The 17186-nt window shown below is 27.5% G+C and overlaps 1 protein-coding gene and 1 long non-coding RNA gene across 3 annotated transcripts in view; one reads left to right on the plus strand and one right to left on the minus strand.

Annotated features, from left to right (window-relative positions):
• Nucleotides 1–17186, plus strand: part of LOC117176728 (insulin-like growth factor-binding protein 7) — a 164112-nt gene that overhangs the window by 35782 nt on the left and 111144 nt on the right. The gene's annotated exons all lie outside the window — the stretch shown is intronic.
• The window catches only part of LOC117176729, a 63043-nt gene continuing 46599 nt past the window's right edge, over nt 743–17186 (minus strand). The window contains exon 2 of the long non-coding RNA XR_004467610.1: nt 743–1052. This is a non-coding gene — a long non-coding RNA (uncharacterized LOC117176729). The remainder of the gene's footprint in view (nt 1053–17186) is intronic.

Here is a 17186-nt window from a genome sequence, read left to right on the forward strand (position 1 = left end):
CACGATATCTAAAATTCAAGGATGAATTTGTTTATTCATTTATTACTATTTATTCGTGTATATATGATTATTACATTTATTATTATTTATTTTAATTACATATATAAATATTATTATTACATTATTACACAAATACACGGACAAAAATGTATCGTTGTACCAAAGATATTTATCCTTGACCTGGCCACAAATATCGCTTAAAACGAACCAATGTTATTGAAAAACTCTTTCAAATAGAGATTTGCAACAAAATTGACTTTGACTATTATTATTAATGAATCACATTTTTATCACCTTAAAACAAGATATTATAAAGCTGAAATCAAAATAATGAAAGTATGAATATAGCGCTAATTAAATAGGAATACACTTGACAGAGCCTTTAAATTTGTAATTGATTTCACAGTTTACCTTAAAATCATAAAAAATTAAAAAGGCCTTATGGAAATAAAAATAATTGGATTAAATAGCATAGCTGTTTTTCAGCGCTTTATACTCTTCCAAAACATATATGCCACCATATAGAATTTCTCATTTTTTCTTATCTGACCAAGAAATTCCATGTAAAATTTCAAATTTGTATAAAAATTGAAGCTCATGATGTTACATAGCAAATGCGAAGATATTTTTCTTTTTGAAACATACATTCTTTCCGTGTAGTAGTATGACAGAGTACAATATTATAAGTTAAATTACAAGTAATACTATTTAAATTACAATAAAGTACAATAAGTTTTTTTAAATTGATTGTGGATTATACCATTTACTTTTCTGTTTTCGCTGATTTTTATTATTATAAAACTTTGGCTCACGTCTTACAGCCTTCTGCCGTTGAAGAGTTAGGGGTGATGATTTTACTGTTTCTGATTGAATCTCATACAATGGATCATGTCTTATGGCTTTCGATCGTAGAAGAATAGGTCCTGTTGGAACATTATACGATAGTTTATGATTTACAGTTCTTGGTTGAGTAAGAGCCTTGGGACTTATAACATCTGCCCGCATACATTTACCATTGCTGCATAGACTTGTAAATGCTTGTGAACTGAAATCTGCGAAGAGAAAATAGAAATTAATACATTTTTCTGATTGCTCAATAATTTGGAAACATTAAATATTTTAAGAGTCCTAAGGCATACGGGAGTACGTGGCAATACCAGGGGACATGACCAGGAATTTAATTAAAAATCCGAGAACTTACTTATGAGTAAAATTCAAGTTTTTATTATTTTAATAATTTTGGTCAATTTTAAAAAGTGATTTCTACTTTATCTATATAGTCGTAGGGCATATACGTGTCTTTATTAGGTTACGGATTTATTAAATAATTTGAAAATTCAACTACTTGGTTAAGAGTTAAACTCATTTATTAGAAATTAATTTTTTTATTGAAGATTCTTAATTTTAATTGAAAATTATTCTCTATTTGAAAGCGTACACTGTTAAAAATGTTTGGAATTCTACAACACATCTAGCAGAATTCTACACTACAAGTGTAAGGTAAAATTGTAAGTGTGGTAAATCGTGAAGTCATCGTTCAGTGTTCCAATACATGTATTAGAGAGTTTGTAAGATGAAAATTACGAAATAATGGAATTCAAGGAATTCATAGATATAAAGGAAATCGAGAAATGTATGGCATTTATGGAATTCACGGAATTAATGGAATTAATGGAATTCAAGATGATATTTAAGGAATTCAGTGAATAACCGGAATTGGCAAAATTCATGGAATTCATTGGATTCGCGGAATTCATGTAATTTAATGAATTGAAGGAATTCATGGAATTGAAGGAATTCATTTAATTGAAGGAATTCATGAAATTTATTTTACTGAAGGAATTCGAGGAATTCATCGAATTTATGGAATTTACGGAATTCACGAAATCCTCGAAATATACGGAATTCATGGTATACGCTTCATTTATGAAATTCAAGGAATTCCCAGAATACTCTTCATTTACGGAATTCACGAAATTCATGGAATTCAGGGAATTCGCGGAATTCAAGGAATTCAAGGAATTCGTGAGATTGTCTGTAATAATGGAATTCACAGTATTTAACGAACTCGCGGAATTCATATAACACCCGGAATTCATGCAATTCGTGGAATTCACGGAATACCCAAAATTAACGGAATTCGCAGAATTCATAGAAATTACAGAATTCTCGGAATTCATATAAAACCTGCAATTCATGTAACACCCGGAATTCATCTATCTCTCGGAACTCACGGAATTCATTGGATTCGAGGAATTAAATGAATTTAAGGAATTAAATGAATTTAAGGAATTCATGGTTTTCATTGAATTGAAGGAATTTACGGAATTCATTGAATTGAAGGAATTCATTTAACTGAAGGAATTCGAGGAATTTACTGGAATCAAGAAATTCAAAAAATTCATCGAATTAATGGAATTTACGAAAATCACGAAATTCAAGAAATTCATAGAATTTACGGAATTCACGACTCCGTCAGAAAATTTCTTTTTTTTTGCCAGGAACAAGTGTTTTCAGAAATGATTTATATTTTGTTGTTGTTGTAATTTTTCGCTTCAACAGATGTGAGATATCTAAATGCTAGACTTGTATTATAAAATTCCAAGACATATAAGGTAGCATACCAATTTCAGAACTTGGAAACAACAACATTGTGTATTGCATGTAGTGGAAGTTTCCAACCGAAATTTTTAACAGTGTAACTACTTTGTTGAAAATGAATTTTTTAATCTAAAAATTTATCCATTCCGGTATATACTTGTACTATTTTTCTGACAATTTTAAAAGTGGTTATTTTTATTTTTGATGAGCCGAAAAGTAAGTTAGTTTGGAAGTCTATTCCTTAATTGTAAATTTTCCATGCGTTTTTAGCATACACAATTTTGTTATGAGAAAATAGATTTTTGTTCGATCTTAAATTAAAAAATTTATCTTTCGTAATGAAATTTCAACTATTTGGCTGATAATTTAAATTTTCTTTACTGAAAAATTCAACTATTTCTTTGAGAATTGACGTAGTTTGTCGAACATTTGTCCTTTTTATAGAAATTGAATCTCTAGACTTTTAGATTTCCCTTTGACATAAAAATTCCAACCATCTCAGTTAAAGAATCATCATTTTAGTTTGAACATAATCAGATTCGTTGAAAATTAATGTCTTCGTCTGAAAATGCAACTCCAACGTTTTTTGTTAAAAAATCGATTTTTTTATATAAAATTATTTTGTCTTTGAAACTAAATCTTGTCTAAAAATTCTTCTTGTCGGTTAAAAATTCAAGTATTTCAGTTAAATATTTATCATTTTAGTTGAAAATTCAGCTTTAAGGTTGGAAATAGAATTAATTGGTTCAAAGTAAAACTCTGTTGTTAAATATTATTTTAACTTTTTATTTTAACTTTTATATTATTAAAATATTGATCATCTCAGTTAAAAATTGATTTTTCTGTTTTAAAATTCAACTATATTAGTCCAAGATTTACAACTTCAGTTGGAATTTAATTATGTTGAAAATGTAACTATTCTTTTTAATTAGTTTTTTTGTTGAATTTGATTTTTTTAACTGAAAATTTAACCAATTCCTCTAGAGTATTAAAAATTATCTTTTTTTTTGAAAGTTAATCTTCTTGTCTAAAAATTATTCTTGCCGGTTAGAAATTCAAGTATTTCAGTTAAATATTTGCAATTTTAGTTAAAAATTTATTTTTTGGGTTAAAAATGAGATATATGAATGAAAAATCATGTTTTTAATGTGAAGTTGTTTTTTCTAAAAAAATTCCAATATTTTGTTGATTTTTTTTTCTTTTTGGTTTAAGTTTTTTTTTTTCTATAACTGAGAATGTAACTATTATATCAGTTAAATATTCCACAATATTAACTAAAAACTTATTTCTTTGATTGAAAATTCATCTTTTTTGGTCTAAGGTTCAATTATTTCATTTAAACTAAAATTTAATTATTCAATTGAAGATTCGATGTTTTTTTAAAATTCATGTTTTTGGTTTAAAATGCAACTATTCTATTTCAAAATTCATAATTTTCATTGAAAATTCACGATTCAGGTTAAAAATTAAGTTTATTAACTAAAAATATAACCTTATTCAATTTTTTGTTAAAATTTGATTTTTTTTTAGATCAAAATTCAACTATTTCGTTTAAAAAATCACGTTTTTTGTGTTAAAACATATTATTTTTTTGTAGAAAATTAATCTTGATGTATAAAAATTCATCTTTGTGTTTAAAAACTCAAATATTTTTAGATAAATATTTATCATTTCAGATGAAAATGTATCTTTTTGACCTACAATTGAACTATTTTAACCAATTTTTCTAACTGAAACTTTTCCACTTTTCTTAAATATTAATATTTTTTAATGGAAAATTCAAGTATTTGTTTAAAAATGTAGTTATTTTGACATTTTTCGCTCTGTTGTGTTAAAGGATGTTTAGAATGTACGTGATATATAAGTATAAATATTTTACTTTTAATTGACCGATAAAATTGAAATACTTGTCAGGGAAAAACCGTAATTGACCTAGAATTTTGAATCGTCCGCCAAATCGCCACCCTGCAATATTCGAATGTTAAAGAAGTCACAAAAAACTATCTAATTTAAATGTATTCTATTTATATATTTTTTCATAAAAAAGTGTTGTCAAGCCATCATGAATTTCTGTCGAAAAATAAAGGAACATTTTGACATACGCGTCCCAAAACACGTTTATTTTCACTCAGAAAAAGTCGTCTAACTTTTTTTTCAAATGACAAAAAAAGAAGTTGCTTACGAGCTATTAATTATCACAATCGAGTGCTTAAAAACAACAACCTGAAAGGCAAACTTGTCAAAAAACAGAGCGTCCCAAAAAATTTATCAATAAAAAAAAATACTTTTGTACAATAATTTAACTTTATCAAACCATAAAAAAACATCCTGAAAGAAGCAACCAGTCAGAGAAAATATTGACAGGCAAAGGAGTGCACTCAGAAAAATGTTTCAATCAAATTCTTTCTTTGATATATAGAAAAAACAAATATTGTTATTGATTCAAAAAAATATTTGTTTGATTCATATAAAATTTATTTTATTTAAACACACCATTGTTTAAATTAAACAAATTTATTTGTAGCAAACAAGTGCTATCTTTGATGTAGAGTCAAATAATGTTTGATTCAAACAAACATTTTTTTACATGTAGCGTAACTTTTGTATTAAAATAAAATCAAGAAAGTACTTTTGAAAAATTAACTAACTTTATTATATCGTGAAAAGGACAGACAAAAAAAAGTAATCACTTTTTCTAATAACTAGCATGGATATGGACGCACTTTTAAATCGAGATGAACCATAATCTTCTACAAAAAGTCATTTAGGTCGAAAAAAATAGTTTAAGCCCATAAAACGCATTTCCGAAATTTGTTCCTTTCTTAGCTCCGGGGCCCTTAATTTATATTAAAAAAATAAATTATAAATTAGTGTTTCAATCTAATTGAATAAATAAATAATATTTAAAATACATCATAAAATTTTTGGAAATTTCAGTAATAACTTCAACGAGGGTGAATATGGATCAAGATATTACTAAGCAAAAATTTTCTATCTACGTTTTTTGTAAATGAATTTGTTCTAACTGTCGCTTTTTACGAATTTTTTTTAAAATCGTTTAATTTTAATAAATCATTGCTTTTTTAGAAAAACATTCCCTACAACTCTACTGTTTCCAATTTTAATAATAAGTAAATAATCTTCACATGCAGTTATTTGTTTCAAAAACGCTGCCTTTTAAAAAAATTGTTTGATAGTCATAGAAAAATTTAATTTTAAAATTGGAAACAGTAGAGTTGTAGAGGATTTTCCCCTTGAAATAATAAGTCAATATTCTTGGGGGCGCCAAGGCTGATGATTACATAAAAAAATTTCACTGGGATTTTAAGAACACGTGTAAGGATAACTGCAATATATTCATAATTACAAATATTCTGACATACATTGATTTTCATAAAATGGTTTTAATACAAATAAACATTTGAAAGAAATTGTTAAAATTACGTTACACATAATAATATTTGAATAATTTAATAATAATAATTTATTATTTTAAAATAATTATATAATAAAACAACTTTAACATAGCTAGAAGCAACCATACATAAACTATCAAAAATAAATGAACTGATACCACAGTTTTGGATAAAAAAATATTTCTTTTCTGTTGAGTAATTTGTCTTTGCCTGAAGAATAATATCCTAATACAATGGATTGCGAACAGAAATAAGTTAAAAATTAAAAAGATATGTTTAAATAGGTTTAAGAAGGTAAAAAACAGTTATTTTACGAATGAGAATAGATAAATATAATGATAATAATTATTACTACACATTGTCAAATAAGATTTGTTGGTGATAATATTATCCTTGAGATAAAAGGCAGTGACTCTGCAGAAAAGAAAAATGTTTTCTGTTTAAACATTTGAATTTTTTACAATGATTGTTGATATCATTGACAAGTGTTTTTAAAGGGGCTTTCTTGCTCTAAGATATTATTCTTGAGATTAAAAGAAACGATTTACAGAAAAAAGTTCTATGCTCGAAAACGCGAAATAAGTAAATTTGGTTGTAAATATTTGTTATAAAAATGTACAACACTGACAATTATTTTGACTTATTTTTGGGTTGTGATTAATTGTCAAGTTTAAATGATGTAACGACGAAATCACTAGATTAATGCATTTGAACGTCGAAAATGCTGCAAGTGTAAGTTTTATACTATAACTTGTTTATGACAATCGAAGAAATAGAGTAGATAATTCTACAAATACAATTTTTATTTAATGAAATAAAATTGACTAATTCTATTTGTTTTTAAAGAAATGTAAAAAAATATAGTAAAACAATCTGTACGTCATGACAAAAATATTCTTTTCACTTTTGCCTTTACAATCTAAAATATACAATGTGTTTATTTACAAAATATTATTTGTAAAGTGCGTCAGTAAATGCATTAGCGATGCCCCTAAGAAAAATATGGACGTCCCCAGAATATGATATTTCTCAAACAGAAATATATTTCAGAGAAAATGTAAAAAGAAATTGGAGAAAACTATATTACTGTACTAACATTAATATTAATGGATGTGCGAAACCTGGATATTGTTGAATTTAATTTTTACTTATTTCTTTTAGATATAAAATAGATTATTTAAATAAAAATAATGTGCTATGCCATCGTCAGTATTATTAAATAGATTCTTAAAATCATAGAACATTTTTTTTCAAAAGTTCTCATGTTTGTATGACAAGTACCTTAATGCGATTATACTGTACTAGCAGTAAATGCAGGCGCAAAAAGTTCAGGTCACTGGATATTTATTTTCTGACTTTAAAAATACCGAAAATTCCAATATCTATTATTTATTACAAAATTTTTTTAAAAATAAGTTTGAAAAATGTTTCAAACAATAATTACTAATTAATAATTTCAAACTGAAAGAGTCTGAAATTAAAAAAAAATGTATTGAACGATTCTGAATTGAAAACTTTCAAAATCAAACATTTTTGGATTAGATACAATTTTTGACAAATTACAGTATCTTGAATAGAATGAGAAAGATTTTTAACTTGTATTATTTCTAGACTAATTCCATTTCAAATCAAACAAAAAGAACACGTATCGTGCAGCTTGATCAACAAAATTTAAATATTCTGAAAAATAACAAAATGGCTGTTGTTTCCTTCAAATTCTCTAACCTGGATTTTCTGAAAACCCCCAATTTTTTTATTTTTTTCTTATAAATAAATAGCAATCCATTCTTATACCTTCTAAGTCTCGATCATGGACAAAGTTCTTGGCAAAACAAAAAATTAATGTAGCGTTAAAAATTTAGTTTCATTACCTCAAAAAGTGAAACCGTTTTATAATTACGCATTAAAAACTATGCATTATTTTTAATTAAAATTATGGAATATTTAAAGATGATAAAATTGGTAAATTTATTATTAGTAAATTTTATATCTTGTAGTTTTAAAACTGAAATTTAATTGTTTACTTAATTATTATTAATTTAAATAATTTTTTCTGCTGTAAATCTTAAAATGTAATTCTTTTTCGGGTTAAATGATGCAATTTATGAATCTCAAGAGTAACATTTCTTGTTTAAAATATTTTAAAATTATTTAAAGAATTTTTGTTTGCTCATGATGCATTTAATGATGATTAAAATTTGTTTTGACAATTTTTTTCTCTTGTATACCTTGACAAGTCACTAGTTTATAAAGGTAATGACGCGGCTTACGAATGTTGATACTGATATTTCTGTGAAAGACAGTTTGCAATTATTTTATTTATTTTAAAATTGTTTACACTTCCTTGTTTACTATTAAGTATTTTTTCATCTCAGAACTTATAGCCCAGTTGATTGAACAATAATAATTTTTCACACCATTTTTCTCATTATTTCCAAAAAATAATAAATTTTCATGATTTACAGGAGAAAAAATTGTTCAAACAAATGAAAATTGTTTCAATAATTTCAAAATATCTTAAACAGAAAAATATTATTCTAAATGTTCGTCAATTGTGTTAATAATTCCAAAAAATACTAACTTTTCACAATTTGGTGAGAAAAAATTATATCAATAGAAATTGTTCGAACAATTAGAAAATGTGGTAAACCAAAAGTATAATTTTTGGAATTTTTCAACTATATAATTTATTCCAAAAAATCGTAATTTCACGATTTACTAAAAAAAAATTGTTTAATCAAATGGTAACTGTTTAAAAAATTAAAATTGGTTTAAGAATACATAAAAAACTTGTCGCATATCTACTTACATTAATTAGCACTGCAAAAATAAAAATAAAATGCCGTGTTTAGCATGGATTTTACATCAAACTGTTTTTTGTTAATGCATTTTTTGGTTCATTTTCCGGGCACAATTCTAAAGGATTTCGGGGCGGGGGGGAGGGGGGGTAAGACAAAAAAAGATTGAATCAAAATTATTTCTTGAGCATTCCTTAAAAAGTGACTAAAAATTGATTTTTAAAAAGTTCATGGCAAACACTTTTTTCCATTTTCTCGAAAAAAAGAATTTCACATTAAAAATCCCATCTTAATTTTCAAAATTTCGAGTTTTACGTGTTTCTTTAACAAGTTTCTTGGAACAACTTATCGTATTCTCAACGATTTTGAACTTCTTGAAAAAAATTAATTGGTTAAAATTAAAACGGTAAATCGCGGACTATCATTTTAATAATATTCATAATTAAAGGAGATTTCTTAAATATTTATGATGATATTTTACATACCAAATAAATTGAGGAACACTATAAACGTAAGGAGCAAAATAATCAATAATTTCATGTTTTCTATGCAGATAAAATTACAGATTTTTGTAAACGTCAAATAATTTATTTTGATGGAAGTGCTCACCAGTTTATATACTTCGTTATCACAACTTTACATCATTGTGTATCTTTCAAAAAATTATACATCAGGTGTGCTTAAGAATAAGTAATTTTATGATGTGTCTATCAATCTTCACAAGAAAATGTCGAAAACACTTTTATAATTTAGTGCTTAATTAGTCAAACTTTTATTATAGTAATATTATTTCCATAAACATCTTTTCTAAAAATTGCACATTTTTGTAAGCAATATTTGAAAATTTAGTCTTTGAAGTCTTATTTGGTAATATTTAATAAATAAATTTGCTATGTCTATAAATTTGCAGGCAGATCTTTACAAAAGAAGATTCTAAAAATTTACAATTTCGGTATTTGTAATGTTGTCGGTGTTCCGGAATCAGTTCTTGTTTTTATTTCAAATAAAATTTGAAAATATATCAAAATGTGAAATATTAGTTTTGTTTTACCAATGCTACATAAAAATTCCATTAGACTCGATCCCTTTATTTTAAAAAAGCCTTGAAAACGCTTGGAATGTAGGAAACGCACCAGATATAGAATATTTACTTACTTCACTGACAATAACATCTAAAAAAATATGTTGACGTATTTCGAAAGATGGTAAACAAGAAGAGTTAATAAGATAATAAACATGAGAAAATCATTAAAAAATAACCGAAAACTACGCCGAAGATTTTGCCGTTGTCACATTGACTTAATTTAGACATTTTAAATATTTAAACGCGTTTCAAAGACAAACATATTTTAATTGAATAATTTTTAATGATTTGGTATAACAACTCTAATTTAAAAAATGCTATCTTAATCTCAAATTATTTAATTTTGTAATCTTTTGTTTTTGAAACCTTTATCAAACTTTCTCAGAGAAATACATTTTTGAAGGATTTTCAAGATAAACCAAATCCCATTTTTGTTTCCAATATAAAAAAATGCCAATTTTAAAGTTTTTTTTCAAATTTCAGAGATTCAGTGTGCCAATTCTGTAATCCAAAAGTAATTTCTGTATATGAAAAAATGAAACACTAAGACATACACCAGTGTTTTGTTATCATACAAAAAAGGCTATTCAAATAATTTCATACTGTTTTGGTTTATTGTGACTAAATTAATAGGTCCAACAATTTTTGGAAAATTTTGTTTTTTTCCTTCTTTTTTCTGGTCTTATTTTCTACTTTTTTTATTTTAACTTATTTTTATTTACATTTTCAGTTTGTTTTGACAATTTTTTATTTCAGTTTAAAAGATTTCCCTCTTCTTTTCCTGATTTTAATTTTACAGTGGCTCTGTTTGAAATTTTAAATGCTCTTACGCCCTCCAAACTTTTGGAAAAATTTGGTTTTGTTAGGTCGTTTTCCGTTTAAAAATGATATTATTAGTTGAAGCTTTTTTTATTAACGTGTTTAACTGAAAACGCCGCTATTATATTTTTGGTTAAAAAAATATCTTTTTCAGTTTAAAATTCAATAGATTTGTTAAAAACTTAACTATTTTCTTATAAAATTCATTAATCTGACTTTGCTTGGAAATTAATTTTCAACGAAAAATTTTAATATCCTATTTTTGAATGAAAATTTACTTTTTTAATTGAGAATTCGTTTATTCAGGTGAAAAATCATCTTATTGGTTTGAAAATGTACCGTTTTGTTTAAGGATTCAACTAGTTTATTGAGACTTTGTATTTTTTATTGAGTTAACTTTTTAAATTGCTAATTAAAATATTTGTTTTTGAAAATATCAACTATGACACTTTTTCTTAGAATTAATTTCTTTTCAGTTGTAAACCCAACTATTTTCTAAAACTTCGTGTATTTTGTTAAGAATTTGTCTTTTTTGTTGAGAAATTAATTTTCATGGTGAAAGATTTCACTATTTTGTTGAAAATTCAGTTTTCTTAACTCCTTTATTGATAGTGACACATATATGGGCAAAAAAAGTCGTGACACTTTTGTATCCTGACACATGTGGGCATTTCAAAGTGTAATTATTTATCGTGATCAGATTTAATTTTTCTTGGGTAAATTAGAGTTTTTGGGGCAGATAAATTGAAATCTGATGTTGGATTTTCAAAATTCAAAATGGTAATTCCAAGATGGCAGACACAAATGATTGAAAATGTCTGGACTTTTATAAAATTGGTAATAATTAGGTTTTTTGTGGTCGCTGAATTCAAATCTGATGTTATTTCAAAATTAAAAATATCAGATCCAATATGGCGGATATAAATAATTGAAATGTTTAGAACTTGATAAAATTGATGGTAATGAGGTTTTTTGGGTAAGTTATTTCAAATTTGATGTTATATTGTTGAAACTCTAAGAGGCGGATCCAATATGGCGGACAAGAATTATTTAAAAAATTTAGACCTTGATAACATTCGAGGAAATTAGGTTTTTGGGGTCGCTGAGTTCAAATCTGATGTTATATTAAAAATCCAAAATGTCGGGTATAACATCGAAGACATAAATTATTTACAAAGTTTGAATTGATGATACTTAGGTGCGTGGGGTCGCTGATTTCAAATCTGATATTGAATTTAAACAATTCAATTGGGTGGATTCAATATGGCGGGTATTAATTATGTTTGGATTTTGATTAAATGTATGATACTCAAGTTTTTGGGGTCGCTTAATCGAAATCTGGTGGTGGATTTTCAAAATTCGAAATCATTGATCCAATATGGAGGACATGAATTATTAAGAACGTTCGTACTTTCATAAGATTGTTGACATTTATGTTCTTGGGGTCGCTGAATTTAAGTCAGGTATTTGTTATAAAAAATGCAAAATAGCGGATCCGCCATTTTGAATTTTAGAAATATAATATCAGATTTGAAATCAGTTATCCTCAAAACCTATTTAGAACCAATTTTATTTTGATCCAAACATTTTCAATATTTAATTTCGGTCACATTGGATCCGCCATTTTGAATTTTTAAAGTACAACCTCAGATTTGGATACAGCGAACCCAAAATCATTGAACCTGCCTATATCACGTGATTCGAAAGTTTGTTTTGTCGAAAACATTTCTGGCATGGAATGTTCTTTTTCGCCTGAATGTGAAGGCGTTAATCAGAATTAATTTTTGTAACTTAAACCGCCTTACCTAATTTTTTCTTTAAGATACATTTTTATACCAAATTTTTTTTAAATAATATTTTTCATCTTCTAGCTGTAAGGTTATTTTCATACACAATAAAAACTTTTAGCGCTCACAAAAAAATGCATATAACTAGCCAGGAAAAAGTAAAGGAAATTCAGGGAGTTTCAAAATTGGGATTTTGTATCAATACTTGTCAGGGAATTTTGAAAATAAAGCTTTCTGACCATCCAGTACATATACAAAATTCGGTATCAAATTAACAACTAAAAAATAATCAAAATATGCCTGCTGTACGGGCAAATTCTCATTGCGCGCCGGCCGCCTGGCGCTTCGCGCCAAGTTAGAGCGCGTCTAGAGTGCGAGGGTACGATCTCGCGCTTCGCGCTCGTTTTCGTACGTTTAATGCGCACGCTTTAACTACATTTTTTCCAATATCATGAATATTATAACTTCAGGAAGTATCCTCGGTACGTAGCAAGTCAGTTGAGAGAACGTTTCGACTTGTTATTGACTCACACAGTCACAGTCATAAATTAAGCAACGTCGCGTGTGAGCACGCCTGTTATTTGAAATTCGCGCGTGAACTAGAGCACGGGGATTGGATGCGACGTTGCCAGATCTCCAGTTCGCTGACGTCAGTCATACATTTACAGTATACATAATTTTTTTCTATTCTTATAGGCTCTGAATGATACTTTTCAAAGCAGATGTGAATTTCGAAGAATATTCAATATATGCCAGAATTATTTCAGATTTAAAAAAATTTTAAATCTCTTTATATACTCATTTGTAATTATAATGCCGACGGTATTCCCTTAAATCCAAAACTTTCATTTAAATTTCTGAAGAATCACAGTCATAAACTGGAACTGAAGTTTTCCTCCATTTGCTTTTAAAGAAGATTCTCAAAGAACCTACGGCTTTGATGATTAAATTTTTATTACGACACTCGCTATATTGTGTCCAATTAAAAAATGTCCACGAGGAAATTTGTAAATCTTGTTAAAATCTACTAAAACTAACGCTTAAAATTACGGATCTTTTAAAAACCAACATTGCATATTTTTGAAAATGATCCAACTTTTTGAATTTATGTCTAATTAAGAGATTACATATAGTTTTGAAATACATATATTTTATATCTAGTAAAAATTTAGATTGGTATTTCTAACCAATTAAATTTTTTCTCTATTTCTGGAAAATTTTAGAAATGTTAAAAAGCATATAACTTTTTAAAATTTCTACGAAAATTAACATGTCATTAGAATAATGCGTGTGAACTTGGCCCCTCTCTTTCAAAATTTAGAATTCTTTTCAGAGTTCTGACCTTATTTTGAATAGTTCTACAGTTCCTGATAACTTTTAGAAATAATTCCGGCCTAATACTCTAAAGATAGATTTTTTAAATTGGGGACTGTGTTCATGTTCCCCAGCTCTTTTTGAAAAATCAACTTTTTTTAGAGACCTGGGTGGATTTATCATAGTTCTAGAGTTCCTGATACTTATCGAAAATAGTAACAAAAAAATCAACTTTTTCTTTAATAGTCCTGTACTTTCAAAACATTTCAGAGTTCTACAACAAAATAATTTTGAACAACTTGAAAATTCAAAAGTTATACAATTTTGAAAATCCCGAAATTTCAGATATATTTTTAAAAAGAGTTCCAGGAGTTCTTATCAGAGCTCTGGGAGCCTCCTAAATAGTTATACAAATAATTCTGATAACATTTTTCGATAAACTTAAAATCGAAAAACCTACAACACTTTACACACACCCAAAAATTTCGAAATTCAAAGTTTTAAGAATTCCAGGAGTTCTTATCAGAGTTCTGATAGCCTCCTAAGTAGTTGTACAAAAAAGTCTGATAACATTTTTCGGTCTACCTAACATCCAAAAGCCTACAACACTTTACACATACCCAAAAATTTCGAAATTCTAAATTTTGAGAATTCCAGAAGTTCTGATCAAAGTTATGGTAGCCCTCTGAATATTTCTACAAAAAAGTCTTTTAACATTTTTCGGTTAACATAACATCCAAAAGTATACAACTCTCCGCACATACCACAAAAATTTAAATTACAAATTTTTTGGGTATCTTTAAAGTGTTGTATGCTTTTGGACTTTGAGTTTATCAAAACATGCTATAAGACTTTTTTGTGCAACTATTTAGGGGGCTATCAGAACTCTGCTCAGAACTCCTGGAATTTTAAAAATTTGGAATTTCGAAATTTTTGGGTATGTGTAAAGTGTTGTAGGTTTTTGGATTTTAAGTTTATTGCAAAATGTTATTAGATTTTTTTGTAGAACTATTCCGGCGGCTACCAGAACTATAATCAGATCTCCGGGAACTCTTTTTAAAAATTTCTCTCCAATTTTAGGTTTTTCAAATTTGCGTAACTTTTGAGTTTTCAATTTGTTCGGAATTATTTTGTCCTAGAACTCTGGAATTCTTTGGAATCTACAAGCATATTAAGGAAAAAGTTGATTTTTTGAAAAGTGGGGGGCTAATTCAATTTTTCGAAAAAAAATTTGGGTTTAATTTTTCGGACCTTTTTCGATAAGTATCAGGAACACTAGAACTATGCAAAATCTACCTAGAACTCTGAAAAAAAGTTCAATTTTCAAAAAGTGGGGGGGGGGCGTGAACTTAGCCCCCAATTTTGGCAAATCCATTTTCAGAGTATTTATACGCAGGAACTATTTCTAAACGTTATCAGGAACTGTAGAACTATTTAAAAGGACATCAGAACCCTAAATCAAAATCCGAAATTTTGAAAGTGAGGGGCCAAGTTCACACGCATATTAGAATAATTTGCAAGTATTTTTTCACATGCAAGAAAAATTGCCTTATTGATTGAAACAAATAATTTGTTTAGTACAATATGTTTGATTCAAATAAAAAATTGACTTTTATTACACAATTCATTTATTTAAAATCAGTTTATTCGAATTTATAAAAATATTTGTTTGATTCAAAAAAAAAAAAAAAAAAAAAAAATACAGTACAAAGCAGTACTACAATGTGCCGCAAGGAGTGATAAAGCGCTGCCGGCGGTTCCTAAGCAACTAACCTAGAATCTGAATTTATCATGTGATTTATTTGATGCCATTGGAATTTTTCAGTGTTGTATTATTCTGAAGGTTCTGATTTTCTGTAAAATCTTAAATTAACTGAAAAATGGACGAAATATCTCTATCTTAGGAATTACTTGAATTTTAGGGCGTTTACCTTCGATATAATTAAGATTTGGAATGCGCGAGTAAGTCTTTTTCAATACTAACCTACTTTCTTTATAAAGATGATTTATGAAATCAATCATGTTTTTTTCTATTGTCATTATTATTGTATAATTGAAAGTAGGAACACTGATATATACAATAAATTCAGTTCAAATGTCTAATTCTGGTACATTTTTCATTATTCTAATTTATGATTGTTTTATTCAGAAATGAGGAGCACAAAGTTAACAATTAACAAGAATTAAGCTTCGGAATGAATACGTGTTTTTGGTTTTACATATACAACGATAATTATGATTAGGAATAAACATGTTATCGAGCTTATTCATTATTTTTATAAAGAATGCTCAATTTTGAGGTTAAGCGTAAAAAAAGATTTACTTCACTTGAACCAAGTCTATAATTATTTAAAAAGTATATACATTCAATGTAAACAAGAACTTCACTTATTTTTAACCAGAGATTTATTTGAACAAACTAAAAATGTATTTGAACTAAACAAATGAGGACAAACAAAAAATTTATTCAAATCAAACAAACATTTGTTTGACCCCATACAGGCCTACATACAAACACATATACAAACATACATACATACAGGCAGAAATATTGACATACATACATGCAGTAAGACATACAGACATATCGACAAAATTTTATTATTTTCGCACTCCGCGAGTGCCGAAACGTAAAGTACCGTTAAGAACCAGAGATCCAAAATTGGGACGATTACATTACACTCTCATGAATGAGAATGTACAAAATAATTAGGCCATTCCATCGTAGATATCAGGCGACTTGTCATCATCGTTTAACTTCAATTTGAAAAAATGTGAAAATTTGAACCCATCCTAGTACAAATGAGGATCATAAAAAGAAACATCAATTTGCTGAACTGAATCTTCCAGTACTTTAGAAAGAACCTCTGTAAGTCCCTCCATATCTGATATCAAAGGCAGAGGAGCTTTTTTCATGAAAAAGAAAAACCTGTTCCATTTCCCTCACATTCTCTCGCTGAATCTGAGTGTTGCTACCGTAGTTTTGTACGTCCCATTGGCAGACATGCCATTTATTTTCCACCCTCGCGATCCCTCATTCGAATACCAGAGACCGATAGAGCCAACATCGGCGGTGCATGCTAAACATTTCCCGATAAATTCCCAGAGTAAATCCTCTCGATCGATGCCTTCGTTCCAATAGTTTATGTATGATTTGCTTGCACATGTGGGACAGAAAACGCAAATGAAGAGTAACCTCGATATTCAAAAAATAACTAATTTCAATCATCCTTTTCTTTTATTTTACGACCCGTGAGTAAGACAATTAGGGACCCGTTCATTTTTCGGAACGGTAAAAATTAAGAGAGGTAAAATTTCAGAATGGGTTCTAATACATAATGGTAAAACCTAAGAATAGCAAAAATTC

Source organism: Belonocnema kinseyi, chromosome 7 (genome assembly GCF_010883055.1).
Source record: "Belonocnema kinseyi isolate 2016_QV_RU_SX_M_011 chromosome 7, B_treatae_v1, whole genome shotgun sequence".
Taxonomy (NCBI): domain Eukaryota; kingdom Metazoa; phylum Arthropoda; class Insecta; order Hymenoptera; family Cynipidae; genus Belonocnema; species Belonocnema kinseyi.